Here is a 16,037-nt window from a genome sequence, read left to right as displayed (position 1 = left end):
CGTCATTGTCCACAAAATGTAAATACGTTGTTATTCTCTCAAATCTCTTTAGTGTCGTAATGTCAGCAATAAGATCCATTCTCAAAGCTGGGTTACTTGACCAGTACGATAGTTTGGGTGATTTATGTATGTCATAATCAAATTAATCGCTAAGAAGCAATGAATTTTACTTACTGAGACAGAGGAATTGCATTCACCATTTGAAAAAGCATACTTTGTCGTCTCTCTAACGATCACGTCGAGTGCTTCAGGAGTGAACATGTTGCAGTAGTAAAAATATGGTGTCTTTTCTACTGAAGGATCACTATTACTTCTGTAAACGCCAGAGAATGCAAGAATGTTACCAACGAAGTCATTGTCCTTGTTTGGATACCATATATATGGGATGATATTGGAGAATTCGAAACTGTGGAACTTGTAGTTGAGCTATTGGTCTGCACTGTTATTGACTGAATTGCACTATCAACAGCTAAATCACCACTAGCAACAATGACATCACCAACAACACTGTCATCATCAGAATCGTCATCAGGAATATCACTGTCTTCATCACTTGTAATTACGTCCAAATCAGAACAATTGGCATCATCAACATAATCTAAAATGAATAAAATTTCCTCTGGGCTCAATGTTTTCCTTCGATTCATTTTTAATAATGTTGGACGAGAAACTGTAAAATAAATGAAAGTAACAAAATGACAAAAACGGTATTTTATAATTGAGGCACTGATGGTGACGTTGTGTTTCAGGCTATGTTACCTGTTGCACTGTGTCCACAAATGTGTACGTTTGTAAACAGTCGATTTATACAAAATAGTTCGCCGGCCGAAGTGGCCGTGCGGTTAAAGGCGCTGCAGTCTGGAACCGCAAGACCGCTACGGTCGCAGGTTCGAATCCTGCCTCGGGCATGGATGTTTGTGATGTCCTTAGGTTAGTTAGGTTTAACTAGTTCTAAGTTCTAGGGGACTAATGACCTCAGCAGTTGAGTCCCATAGTGCTCAGAGCCATTTTTTTTATACAAAATAGTTCCCAGATATCGCTGTTTCAACAGTAACATTATAATGACAAATGGTCAAAGCGCACAATAAAAAATTGTAGATGAAAAATTCTCCTGCAAAAAAAAAAAAAACAAAAAACAAAAAAAATGTAAATTATGATTTCAAATGCACATACTGAACAACAGTCAATGGCTGACTATCCACAGATATAAAAACAGCTCTCTCCATAACAGTCAAAGATAATGAACTAGGGACAGGGTAGCCAACTTATGGGAATACAATGGCCACAAATGTAACCACTGCCCATTACAGGATCTCATTTTCTTCAATATATTCAGCATAAGGTTAATGGCCACATATGTGCCAATATCCCAGAAGAGGTTAATGGTACCGTTTCAGGTGCTCAGCCAAGTTGTTTCCATTTCACGCACAGATTTTGACAGTCCATTCAGTCGTCTTCATCGACATCTATACTTCGCAACCCACCCAACGAGGTGTGGTGGAGGGTACTTTCTGTAGCACAGCAATTATTGGTTGACATCTCTGGGAACGTAAGCTCTCAGAACTTTAATAAAAACTCACACTGTGTTGCAGAAGGCCTCTCTTGGAGCGTCTACTACTAGACTTGGGTCGGAGTGGCCGTGACACTTTTGAGGTTACTGATTGAACCTGTAACTAAAAGTGCTGCTCTTTTCTGTTGTTGTTGTTGTTGTTGTTGTTGTTGGTGTAGTCTTCAGTCCAGAGACTGGTTTCAAACAGCTCTCCATGCTACTCTATCCTGTGCACGGTTCTTCATCTCTGAGTAACTACTGCAACCTACATCCTCCTTAATCTACTTACTGTATTCATCTCTTGGTCTCCCTCTGCGATTTTTACAACCCACGCTTCCCTCCAGTACTAAATTGGTGATCGTTTGGTGTCTCGAAATGTGTGCTGTAAACCGATCCCTTCTTTTGGTCACATTGTGCCACAAATTTATTGTCTTTCCAATTCTATTCAGTACTTCCTCGTTAGTTATGCGATCGACCCATTTAATCTTCACATCCTATTGTAGCACCATATTTCGTAAACCTCTATTCTCTTTCTGTCGAAACTGTTTGTTGTCCACGTTTCACTTCTATACATGGCTACACTTCAGATAAACACCTTCAGAAAAGACTTTCTAACACGTAAGTCTATGCTCGATATTAACAAATTTTTCCTCTTCAGAAACAAAACTCATCTTCTGCTTTAACAGTCTCACTTCCTAATTTAATTCCCTCGGCATCATTTGGCTGAGTTCGACTACATTCCATTATAGTCGCTTTGCTTTTTTTTATGTTCGTCTTATATCGTCCTTTCAAGACTCTGTCCATTCCGTTCAACTGCTCTTCCAAGTCCTTTGCTGTCTTTGATAGAATTACATCATCGGAAAAATTCAAAGTTTTTATTTCTTGTCTCTGAACTTTACTTCCTACTCCATTTTTTTCCTTTACTGCTGGTTCAATATACAGATTGAATAACATCGGGGATAGGCTACAACCCTGTCTCAGTCGCTTCTCAACTACTGCTTCCCTTTCATGCCCCCGACTCTTATGAGCGCTATCTGGTTTCTGTACAAATTGTAAATAGCGTTTCGCTCCCTGTATTTTACCCCTGCCACCTTTAGAATTTGAAAGAGAGTATTCCAGTCAACATTGTTAAAAGCTTTCTTTAAGTCTATAAATGCTATAAACGTAGGTTTGCCTATCTTCTATGAGAAGTCCTACATTTCTCCACGTCTTCCTGCATTTCTCCGGATTACAAACTGATCTCCTCCGGGGTCGGCTTGCACCAGTTTTTCTCTCCTTCTGTAAAAAAAAATTGGTGTTAGTATTTTCCAACCGTGACTTATTAAACTGACAGTTCGGTAATTTTCACATCTGTTTGGAACTGGAATTATTACATTCTTCTTGAAGTCGGAGTGTATTTCGCCTTTCTCGTACATCTTGCTCACCAGATGGAAGAGTTTCGTCATCGCTGGCTCTCCCAACGGTATCTTCTCTAGTTCCTCCATCAGTCTCATTTGTTACGGATTCCAGACTGATGACCGATATTCAGGCACTGGTCGAACAAAGGTTTTGGAAGTTTTGGAAACTATGTCCTCTGCGGGTGAACGTTTTCTGAGGGTTCCTCCAATGAATCCCAGTCTGGCATCTGCCTTAACTGCAATTAGTTTTATGTGATCGTTTTACTTTAAACCGCTCCGTGCGCTTAGCCCTAGACGTTTTATGGATGTGACTACTTCCAGTGATTGTTCTGGAATCTTGTAATCAGGCAGTAGTGCGCCTTTTTGCCTTCATACGTGCGGTTCGATGCATTTGCTTATGTTGAGTGCCAACTGTCGCTCCCTGCACCAAGCGACGATCCTCAGCACGTCTTCCTGCATTTCGCTACAATTTTCTAGCGTCGCGACGTCTCTACATAAAACAGCATCGCGCACGAATGGCCTCATGGAACTTAAGAAGTTATATAGTAAGTCATTTATACATATTGTGAAAAGTAATCCTCCTATAACACTTCCTTGAGGTACGCCCAAATTTACTTTTAAATCTCGAGATTTCTCTCTGTTAGAATGATGTACTGTGTTCTGTTTGTTAGAAACTCTTCAGTCCAATCATATAGCTGGTTTGATAGTTTGTACAGGCGTACTTTGTTCACTATGCGGTAAGTCGTAACTGTATATAACGCCTTCTGGAAGTTAAGGAACGTGGAATCAACCTGGACGCCGGTATGTACTGTTTTCTGGGTTTCGTCGACGTATGGAGCTAGTTGGTTTTCCCACGATCGTTGTTTTCGGGATATATTTTCATCCCTACAAAGGAAATTTTCGTTCCACAGAAATGTCATAACACGCGAGCATAAAACACGTTCCAAAATTCTACTACAGACCGACGTCCGAAGCCGGCCGGAGTGGCCGAGCGGTTCTAGGCGCTACAGTCTGGAACCGCGCGACCGCTACGGTCGCAGGTAAGAATCCTGCCTCGAGCATGGATGTGTGTGATGTCCTTAAGTTAGTTAGGTTTAAGTAGTTCTAAGTTCTGGGGGACTGACGACCTCAGCAGTTAAGTCCCATAGTGCTCAGAGACATTTGAACCGACGTCCGAAATAAAGGCTCTTGTCGATGTTTCCAGGACATGTTAATGACCTGCGCTTTGTTCCAATAAGTAAGTACAAACTACTTAAGTACACTCCTGTTAGAAAAGCAGCACGTTCTTTCGCACACTCTTCGTACAATAGTATTGGTGTGCCGTTAAGTCCAGTAGTCTTTCCCCCGATGAACTATATACGTTGCTTTTCTATCCCATAGTCAGTTTACTTCGATATCCCCCATTTTAACGACGATTTTTGTGCGACGATTTAGAGGAGGAACTTCAGTGCGATATTCCTCAGGGAAACAGTTCTGGAAAAAGACGTTTAGTATTTCGGTCTTTTCTCTGTCGTCCGCCGTTTCGATGCCATTATGCTCACAGAGGGTCTGGACGGATGGCTTCGATCCGTTTACGCATTCAATTGAAGGCCAAAACTTCTTAGGACATCATATCGAGTCAGTAGAAAGCATTTTACTTTCGAATCCATTGAACGCTTCAGCATGGTTCTCTTTAATTTTTGATTCGTTCAGTTTTGGTTTGTCTCTGAGGCTTTGGCTAGGTTTAAATTCCCAGTGAAGCTCTCTTAGCTTTCGTAGCAGCTTTATAACACGGATGTCGAACTACGGTGGGTCTTTCTCATCCCCCACAATTCTACTCGACACATAACTGTCTAAAGCCTACTGTATTGTACACATTACACTTCATGCTCAACACTGGCAGTGCTAGAGATGAAACTTTCAATTTGGCCGCTCACTTAAGGACAAATGGCTGCTGTCCGTAAACAGCTGGAAGCTGTGTTGGCCACCGTCGACATACTCCTGGCTAATGCTCAACGTTGTGGTGACACCGGGGCGCTGGTGACACGTCCTGGGACACCTTTGGTGCCGTTGGAAACCCCCGGTTACCCGGGCGCCGCTGCATCTTCTGATACACAACAACTGACTGCTCCGTCAACACTCGACAGTGGGTGGCAGAGAGTGGTGGGCTCACGTGTCGCTGGGCGGAAGGCGAAACAGGGAGCAGGCCGCGCGTCTGGCTCCCTACGCCTTAGCAACAGGGACGAGGTGCTGTTACCCAGTGTTCTTGATAACACTGAGCCAGCGCGGGATGCCTCTCATGTTGGGGCAGCGGTCGATTTTCCAGCCTCGTCTGGACAGGTACAGTGGGTGGGTGTGCTAGTCATTGGGAGCTCCAATGTTAGGCGGGTGATGGAGCCCCTCGAGGAAATAGCAGGCAGAGCGGAAAAGAGTGCCAGTGTGCACTCATGTTTGCCGGGGAGTCTCGATCCGTGATGTGGAGGAGGCCCTGCCGGCGGCTATCGAGCGCACTGGGTGCAACCGGCTGCATATATTAGCCACAACGTCCTCAGAGAATGATCGAAGCAGAAGAAATGAATTAAAATTTGTGCTGCGGCCGGGACTTAAACCCGGGTCTTCTTACTTACTAGGCAGAAATGTTAACCATTACACCACCGCAGCCCGCATCTCGTGGTCGTGCGGTAGCGTTGTCGCTTCCCACGCCCGGGTTCCCGGGTTCGATTCCCGGCGGGGTCAGGGATTTTCTCTGCCTCGTGATGGCTGGGTGTTGTGTGCTGTCCTTAGGTTAGTTAGGTTTAAGTAGTTCTAAGTTCTAGGGGACTTATGACCACAGCAGTTGAGTCCCATAGTGCTCAGAGCCATTTGAACCATTTGAACACCACCGCAGGACGATGGTCAACATTACTGCACGAGCTACCTAAGGTGAGTGCCCTCCCCGACACAAACTTCATTTCATTTTTCCCTTACATATTGTTACTGCTGCCAGGGCTCTCCGATATTGGCAAGCACCCCAGCTTTGGACGCAATGGGACGTCCTCGTACCATTTGGTGATCTAACTGATCTTATAATTATATGTTTCCCTGAGACATTTAAGTCTCTTTTTATTATCGACGATAATGATCGAAGCAGACTAAATGAATTAAAATTTGTTCTGTGGATAGAACTTGAACCCGGGTCTTCTTGCTTGCTATGCAAATATGCTAACCATTAGAGCACCGCCGGACGGTGGTCAACATTACAGCACGAACTACCTACGCTGAGTGCCCTCCCCAACACAAACTCCAATTCATTTTTCCCTTGCATATTGTCACTACTGCCAGGGCATCCAATACTGGCAAGCACCCCAGCATTGGACGTAATGGAACGTCCTTGTACCATTTGGTGATCTAATAGATCTAATGAATTAAATGAATTGAAGTTTGTGTTGGGGAGGCCACTCAGCTTAGGTACTTCGTGCAATAATATTGACCATCGTCCTGTGGTAGTACAATGGTTAGCACTTCTACCCACCGAACAAGAAGACCCGGGTTCGAATACCGGCCGCACCACAAATTTTGATTCATTTCGTCTGCTTCGATCATTATCGTAGAAAATAAAAAGAGACTTAAATGTCTCAGGGAAACATTTAATTATAAGGTCCTCAGAGAATATTCGTCGTTCCAGATCAGAGACAGAAAAGTTTAATATGATTTTAGTAATGTGTAGGAGCATCCAAGGGAATGTCCCAGAATTAGTATCACTTACTAAAAGTTATAGTGCAGAGATAATATTAGGAAAAGAAAGTTGATTGGAACCGGATGTTAATGACAACGAAATCCTATATTCAGTTTGGAGTATTTATCATAAGGATTGGTTAGTCGTCAATGGTGGCTGCGAGTTTGTTGTAGTAAAGAATTAGATAAAATCTAGCGAGGTTATTACGGATTCTGATTCTGAATTAATGTGGGTGAAGTAAAGTAGCAAAGAACGGTCAGAAATGGTAATCGGATGCTTTTATAGATCGCCTGGGTCATGAGCTCTAGTGATAGAGCGCTTCAGACAGTATTTGCATAATATCATTAATAATTTTCGTGATCATGCCGTTGTAATAGAGAGTGACTTCATTGCCAGGTATAGATTGGGAGTGTTACGTCATCTACCAGAAACAGGGATTCGTGTGGCATTGTTCTGGATATCCTGTCCGAAAATTACTTTGAGTAGATAGGTAAAGAAGAGGACCAACTCGTGAAGGTAATGTCTTAGACCTGGAAAAAAATGTACTTGAACTTATCGAATAAGTTAACGTAGAGGAAGGTATCAGTGATCATAAGATTGTGATAGCATCTATAACAACGGATCTTAAAAAGAATGTTAAAAAAGGTAGGAACATATTTTTCCTCAGTAAGAGAGGAAGCAAATTTCAGAGTATCTGAGCAGTTAGCATCAAATATACGGCGATGAAGACGAAGATGAGAACAAATGGAAAAAATTCAGAGGCACCACGCAATATGCCCTAGACAAGTATGTTCTGAGTAAGGTCTTAAGTTATGGGAAAGACCCACCATGGTTTAATGGCCATGTAGAAAATGGCTACGTAAACAAAGTGAACTTCGTCGAAGATTCAAGAGAAATAAAAACATAGCTCAGAAACAAAAGCTGAACGAAGTGAAAATGAGCGTAAGGAAAGCAATGAGCGAATTGTTCAGTGGTTTTCAAAGTAAAACTTTGTCAACCGATCTGAGTAAAAACCCCAAGAGTATGTAAAATCATCAAGTGGGTCAAAATCGTCTGAGAACAGAGAGAAGGCCGAAGTACTGAACTAGGTCTTCCGAAATTATTTCATCGCGGAAGATCGTAACACTGTCCCTCCTTTCAAGCGCCGTACGAATGTCGAAAAGGCAGATATTGAGATAACCGAACGCGGAATAGAGAAACAATTACAATCGCTTACTAGTAAAAAGGCGTCAGGACCGGATGACATACTTATCAGATTCTGCGAAAGAACCTGCTCCCCTTCTCGCACTAATTTATCGTAGATCGTTTGAGCAACGAAGGGTAAGTAGCGATTGGAAGAAAGAGCAGGTCATTCCTGTTTCTAAGAAGGGCCTTAGGACAGAAACACACAATTATAGACCTATATCGTTGACATCAATCTGTTGTAGAATTACGAAACATGTTCTATGCTCAAGAATTATGACGGTTTTGGAGACTGAAAATCCCCTCTATAAAAATCAGCATGAGTTCTGCCAACAGAGATCCTGCGAAACTCAGCTCGTTCTGTTCCCCCATTAGATTCGCCGCGCAGTGGATAATGGCGCTCAGGTTGATGCTGTGTTCCTTGATTTCAGTAAGGCATTTGACACCGTCCCGCACTGCCGTTTAATGAAAAAAAAAAAAAAAAACGAGCTTACGGAGTATCGGAGCAGACATGCGATTCGATTCAAGACTTTCTTGCAGACAGAACTCAACACGTCGCTCTTAACGGAACGAAGTCGACAGATGTAAAGATAATAGTGGCCGAGCGGTTCTAGGCGCTACACCGCGCGACCGCTACGGTCGCAGGTTCGAATCCTGCCTCGGGCATGGATGTGTGTGATGTCCTTAGGTTAGTTAGGTTTAAGTAGTTCTAAGTCCTAGGGGACTGAAGTCCCATAGTGCTCAGAGCCATTTGAATCGTTTGATAATATCTGGAGTACCACAGGGAAGTGACAGGGGCGTTGCTGTTTACAATATACACTCCTGGAAATTGAAATAAGAACACCGTGAATTCATTGTCCCAGGAAGGGGAAACTTTATTGACACATTCCTGGGGTCAGATACATCACATGAGCACACTGACAGAACCACAGGCACATAGACACAGGCAACAGAGCATGCACAATGTCGGCACTAGTACAGTGTATATCCACCTTTCGCAGCAATGCAGGCTGCTATTCTCCCATGGAGACGATCGTAGAGATGCTGGATGTAGTCCTGTGGAACGGCTTGCCATGCCATTTCCACCTGGCGCCTCAGTTGGACCAGCGTTCGTGCTGGACGTGCAGACCGCGTGAGACGACGCTTCATCCAGTCCCAAACATGCTCAATGGGGGACAGATCCGGAGATCTTGCTGGCCAGGGTAGTTGACTTACACCTTCTAGAGCACGTTGGGTGGCACGGGATACATGCGGACGTGCATTGTCCTGTTGGAACAGCAAGTTCCCTTGCCGGTCTAGGAATGGTAGAACGATGGGTTCGATGACGGTTTGGATGTACCGTGCACTATTCAGTGTCCCCTCGACGATCACCAGTGGTGTACGGCCAGTGTAGGAGATCGCTCCCCACACCATGATGCCGGGTGTTGGCCCTGTGTGCCTCGGTCGTATGCAGTCCTGATTGTGGCGCTCACCTGCACGGCGCCAAACACGCATACGACCATCATTGGCACCAAGGCAGAAGCGACTCTCATCGCTGAAGACGACACGTCTCCATTCGTCCCTCCATTCACGCCTGTCGCGACACCACTGGAGGCGGGCTGCACGATGTTGGGGCGTGAGCGGAAGACGGCCTAACGGTGTGCGGGACCGTAGCCCAACTTCATGGAGACGGTTGCGAATGGTCCTCGCCGATACCCCAGGAGCAACAGTGTCCCTAATTTGCTGGGAAGTGGCGGTGCGGTCCCCTACGGCACTGCGTAGGATCCTACGGTCTTGGCGTGCATCCGTGCGTCGCTGCGGTCCGGTCCCAGGTCGACGGGCACGTGCACCTTCCGCCGACCACTGGCGACAACATCGATGTACTGTGGAGACCTCACGCCCCACGTGTTGAGCAATTCGGCGGTACGTCCACCCGGCCTCCCGCATGCCCACTATACGCCCTCGCTCAAAGTCCGTCAACTGCACATACGGTTCACGTCCACGCTGTCGCGGCATGCTACCAGTGTTAAAGACTGCGATGGAGCTCCGTATGCCACGGCAAACTGGCTGACACTGACGGCGGCGGTGCACAAATGCTGCGCAGCTAGCGCCATTCGACGGCCAACACCGCGATTCCTGGTGTGTCCGCTGTGCCGTGCGTGTGATCATTGCTTGTACAGCCCTCTCGCAGTGTCCGGAGCAAGTATGGTGGGTCTGACACACCGGTGTCAATGTGTTCTTTTTTCCATTTCCAGGAGTGTATATAAGTGGTCTAGTAGAAAGCGTCGGATGTTCTTTAAGGCTATTCGCATATGATGCAATTATCTATACCAAAGTAGCAACGCCAGAAGATAGTAACGATTTCCAAAATGACCTCCAGAGTGTGGTGTCACCGCTAGACACCACACTTGCTAGGTGGTAACTTAAATCGGCCGCGGTCCTGTAGTACATGTCGGACCCGCGTGTCGCCACTGTGTAATCGCAAACCTAGCGCCACCACATGGCAGGTCACAAGACACGGACATGACCTCGCCCCAGTTGTACGGACGACATTGCTTGCGACTAGACCTACCAAGTCTTCCTCTCATTTGCCGAGAGACAGATTGAATAGCCTTCAGCTTAGTCCATAGCTACTACCTAGCAAGGCGCCATTTGTATCAGTGCTTATAGCTTACTACTATTCAAGAGATGTATTCCAACAAGAGAATAAAAGTTAAGTAACATCTACGTACTTTTCTTCTTATTCATTAATAAGTCTCATGTTCCAGAACTTCAAGCCCGTCTGCGTTAGTTTAGCGTGCACCTAGCTACCTCATTGTGTCTATGCTGTATGAGCTAGACACAACATTATTTGGCGACGAGTAAAAGAGTTTGTATTAATTCGTTTGTGTCATGGCTTCGCCACAATCTCCAGATGTACTGTCCGAATTTTTTCGCTTGCAGAATCAGCAGACGCAGGCGTTATTGGAAGCCCTAGGACAGCTCGTCCAGGGTCAACGTGCGCTGCAAAACGATGCGGCAGCCGCCGCTTCTTCGCTACCGCTGCCACAAAACGCTGTTGCACCTCCCTTTCGGCCATACGTGGCGGCCGAAGAGACCTGGCACGAGTGGTCTCGCCAGTTCAACTTTCATCTCGCAGCCTACAGAATTCAAGGTAAAGAGCGGCAGCCGTTTTTGCTTTCTTGTGTCGGTGTGTCTACCTACCGTGTGATTGTGAAATTGTTTCCCCGACGCGACGTAGCAACTCTGTCCTACGAAGAAATTTTGTCTGCTTTAGATGCCTATTTCAAAGAAACAGTAAATGTAGTTGCAAAACGGTATACGTTCTTTCGTACAAAACGTACGGCCGGTCAGACTAATAGGGAGTGGGTAGCAACTTTGCAAGGACTTACTAGGGAGTGTGCCTTTGAATGTGACTGTGGACTTCCTTATTCAGACACTATGGTGCGTGATGCAATAGCACAGAACGTTTCTGATGTTCGCATAAGGGAACAGATTTTGAAACTAGTTAATCCCTCCCTTCAACAAGTGATAGACATATTGGATAGGCAAGACACACTTGACTTTGCTCAGGACTCATTTGAAGCTTCGCCAGCAGTGTGTCACATTAACCGGCCCGCCGGCCGCGCTGCCCGGGACGCTACACGGCCCTCGCGCCCGTCCGCACAGCAGCGGCAGCCTAGCTCGCAAACACGTGCGCCGCGTAAGCAAGCAACTGCAGTGAAATCATGCCCGAGGTGTGCAACTAGACATTCGCGTGAAAATTGCCCGTCACGCCAAGCTATTTGCTTTTACTGCCAAAAGAAAGGACATGTTCAAAGTGTTTGCCAGAAAAAGCTTCGATCAGACAATCACAATAATTCCAGGCCTTTTGCTTCGCGCCGGAATCGAACCCAGGACAATCAGGCTCGTGGACCTTCACCCATGGACATTCATGTAGTTCATTCCCACCCGTCCAGTGATACTTTAGCTAACAGTGACTGTGTTCGTCCCACCAAAAGTGTGCGTCGACGTCGCCGAAAATCCCGTAAAGTCGCAAGTGCTTCTGTACCTGTATCAGTTCAAATCGCGCGTGACAGTCGCTCTTGTCGTCAACAGGACAATAAACTTTTTGTTGACTTGGACTTTGAAGGCAAAGTGATACCATTCCAGCTCGATACCGGAGCTGCAGTTTCATTGCTCAATCACGACACGTACAAACAGCTGGGCGCACCGCCATTGCGTGCCGCAAATGTTAATTTAACTAGTTACTCAGGACAGCAGATCCCTGTGTTCGGACAGTGCAGCCTTATTGCAACATACAAGGGACAAACGAAACTTGTGTCATTTTACGTTCTTCGTTCTTCTAGTGCTGTGAACTTGTTTGGTTTAGATTTGTTTCAATTGTTTAATTTGTCTATAGTAAATCAGGTCCTATCCGTGAATCAGACTGTGCCTTCCGCCAGTGTTTCTAGTCTTTGTGACGAATTTGCAGACATTTTTGCCCCGGGCCTTGGTTGCGCTAAGAACTATGCTGCACATTTGGAATTGAAAGACAACGCGCAACCGAAATTTTTCAGAGCGCGCAATGTTCCCCACGCATTGCGTGATGAGGTCGCAAGAACATTGCACGATTTAGAATCTCAAGGTGTAATTGAACGTGTGCAGGCTTCTCTCTGGGCCTCACCCTTAGTAATTTTGCCAAAACCTTCCGGAAAACTGAGACTTTGTGTGGACTTCAAGGCAACTGTGAATCCACAACTTGTGACTGCAACTTTTCCTTTGCCCCGCCCGGAAGATCTTTTTGACAAACTGTGCCCGGGAAAATATTTTTCAAAATTGGACCTAGCAGATGCGTACTTGCAGATACCTGTGGACGAAGAATCCCAGCGCGTCTTGGTGGTAAACACGCATCTTGGCTTGTATCGCTTCAAAAGACTGCCATTCGGGTGTGCATCCACACCTGCTTTCTTTTAGCATTAATTCCAAACAGGTTTGTGCGCAATGCTTCTTCCATTTCAGCTCCGCTTCATCGCTTACGCCGTAAAGGTGTTCCGTTCGTCTGGACGACGGAATGCGAACGCGCCTTTCGCCAGTTGAAATCGGCGTTACTTTCAAATACTTGCTTTACGCCATTCGATCCCCGAAAACCCCTTTTGTTGATGGTAGATGCATCGGATTTCGGGATCGGTGCTGTGCTTGCGCACAAAGATGGCTCGCATGATCGCCCTATTGCCTTTGCGTCCAAATTGCTCTCATCTGCGCAAAGAAATTATTCACAGATAGAGAAAGAAGCTTTAGCTCTCGTGTTTGGTGTTACCAAGTTCCATGACTTCTTGTATGGTCGTCACTTTACCATCATCACGGACCACAAACCTTTGACATCGCTTTTTCATCCGAACAAGCCTGTACCTCCGCGTACAGCGCAGAAATTCATTCGCTGGTCGCTTTTTCTCTCGCAGTACCGCTACGATATCTTGTATCGGTCCACTGCTCAGCACGGAAACGCTGATGCGTTGTCCCGTTTGCCTGTTGCTGAGGATAAAGCATTCGATTCTTCCGAACTTGCTTGCATGTTCATTGATTCGGAAACCGATGATGTGGTCGCATCGTTTCCGATTGATTTTCGTCGTGTAGCTACAGCCACAGCTGCTGACCCTGTCCTTGCTACTGTTTTGCATTTTGTTGCTACGCGATGGCCCTTGTCAAAGTCACGGATCGAAGATCCTTTGGTTCGCCGTTTTTTTGCTCACAAGGAGAGACTTTTTGTACGACGTGGTGTTTTGTTGTTGCGTTCCGATAATGATCAATCCCGAGTCGTGGTCCCACGTTCGTTACAGTCCTCTGTCGTACGGCTTTTTCACCAAGGACATTGGGGTATAGTGCGTACGAAACAACTTGCTCGTCAGCACTGTACTTGGTTCGGAATCGATGCTGCGATTACGAATATGTGCTCCTCTTGCGTGGCGTGTGCCGAACAACAATCCGCACCGCCGCGGAAATTCTTTGCATGGCCGAAAGCCACTTCCCCTTGGCAACGCTTGCACATCGATTTTGCTGGTCCATTCTGGAATGCTCGATGGTTGGTTGTGGTCGATGCTTTCAGTAATTTTCCTTTTGTTGTCCGGATGTCTTCCACGATGTCTTCTGCCACAATCCAAGCCTTGTCTGCTATCTTTTGCATTGAAGGTCTTCCGCAGACTATTGTTTCCGACAATGGCCCACAATTCATGTCCGCAGAATTTCAGTCATTCTGCAAGGCCAATGGTATTCAACATCTGACATCCGCGCCGTTTTCGCCTCAGTCCAACGGTGCCGCGGAACGATTGGTCCGGACTTTCAAGTCACAGATGTTGAAATTGAAAGAGTCGCATTCTCGGGAGGACGCATTATTGCTCTTTTTGTCTTCGTATCGCTCTCAGCCCCGCGATGGTCGCTCGCCGGCTGAGTTGCTCCATGGTCGTTCTCATCGCACCTTGATGTCTTTGCTGCATTCGCCACATCCGGTTCCTGTGCAGCGGCAGACTTCTGCTTTTGCTCCTGGCGACGTTGTCTATTATCGCACCTATCGCGGTTCACGGCGTTGGCTCGCAGGGCGCATTCTTCGCTGCCTCGGCCGCGCGATGTATTTGGTTTTGGGGGCCTCTGGTGAGGTGCGTCGGCATCTCAATCAGCTGCGCCTCTGTCGTCGCCTGGGTTCTGCCGCTCCCCGTCTGCTTTCAGCGACGGTGCCGTCAGGTCGGCGCCTTGGGGACCCATCTACTGGCTCGCCTCATCCCCAGGTGTTACCGACGCTGCCTCCCATTTTGCCCCATGGCGTCGCGCCGCCGCCGCAGCAGCCGCCGCAGCCGCCGCAGCCGCCTCCAGCGCCGCCCGCAGTGGACGCGTCGCTGCAACCGCCTGGCGCCTCCCTGGGTCACGCGCCGCCGCTCGCTTCCCGTGACCAGCTGTCCTCCGCCATGGACCTCTTGCCCGCTCCGGACCAGATGTCGTCTTCGCGCGTCGGATTCCCCGACGCAATGGAGGTCGACCCTTCGGCCCCTCTTGTCTCATTACGTGCGCCTCCACCTCATGTTGACGTGCACCCTGGACTAGGTTTGCAGGCGTTTCCTAGCTCCCCTCGGACCGAATGGCCGGGTGCGGGTGGCACGGCCTCGCCTGTTGTTAGGCTCCCCACCTCATCGCATACGTCAACATGGGGTCCTCCCCACGGCGGGCGGAAGCCTTATCTCACGACCGTTCGCCGATTTGCGGGGGAGGAATGTGGTGTCACCGCTAGACACCACACTTGCTAGGTGGTAACTTAAATCGGCCGCGGTCCTGTAGTACATGTCGGACCCGCGTGTCGCCACTGTGTAATCGCAAACCTAGCGCCACCACATGGCAGGTCACAAGACACGGACATGACCTCGCCCCAGTTGTACGGACGACATTGCTTGCGACTAGACCTACCAAGTCTTCCTCTCATTTGCCGAGAGACAGATTGAATAGCCTTCAGCTTAGTCCATAGCTACTACCTAGCAAGGCGCCATTTGTATCAGTGCTTATAGCTTACTACTATTCAAGAGATGTATTCCAACAAGAGAATAAAAGTTAAGTAACATCTACGTACTTTTCTTCTTATTCATTAATAAGTCTCATGTTCCAGAACTTCAAGCCCGTCTGCGTTAGTTTAGCGTGCACCTAGCTACCTCATTGTGTCTATGCTGTATGAGCTAGACACAACACAGAGAATTAATGAATGGTGCAGACTCTGGCAATTAACCCTGAACGTAAGTAAATGTAACATATTGCGCATACATAAGAAATACTACTGGACAGCTACACTATTGACGAAAAACTGCTGGAAACAATATCTACTGTAAAATATCTAGGAGTAACTATCCAGAGCGACCTTCAGTGGAATGACCATATAAAACAAATAGTGGCAAAAGCAGACACCAGACTCAGATTCATCGGAAGAATCTTAAGGAAATGTAACTCATCCACGAAAGAAGTGGCTTATAAGGCGCTTGTTCTAGCGATTCTTGAGCACTGTTCGTCTGTCTGGGATCCCTACCTGGTAGTAATGATGGAAGAGAGAGAGAATGTACTACAAAGAGCGGCGCATTCCGTCAAGGTTGGGTTGGGTTGTTTGGGGGAGGAGACCAGACAGTGAGGTCATCGGTCTCATCGGATTAGGGAAGGATGGGGAAGGAAGTCGGCCGTGCCCTTTCAAAGGAACCATCCCGGCATTTGCCTGGAGCGATTTAAGGGA

General features: G+C 46.9%; 1 non-coding gene across 1 annotated transcript; it reads right to left on the bottom strand.

Moving 5' to 3' along the window:
* Positions 1-5,513: 5,513 nt before the first annotated feature.
* Trnat-agu (transfer RNA threonine (anticodon AGU)) lies at positions 5,514-5,586 on the bottom strand. Its single transcript has one exon. It is a non-coding gene; the product is annotated as a tRNA-Thr (tRNA).
* Between the last annotated feature and the right edge of the window lie 10,451 nt (positions 5,587-16,037).

Source organism: Schistocerca nitens, chromosome 4 (assembly GCF_023898315.1).
Source record: "Schistocerca nitens isolate TAMUIC-IGC-003100 chromosome 4, iqSchNite1.1, whole genome shotgun sequence".
Taxonomy (NCBI): domain Eukaryota; kingdom Metazoa; phylum Arthropoda; class Insecta; order Orthoptera; family Acrididae; genus Schistocerca; species Schistocerca nitens.
This window is presented reverse-complemented; position numbering and strand designations above follow the sequence as displayed.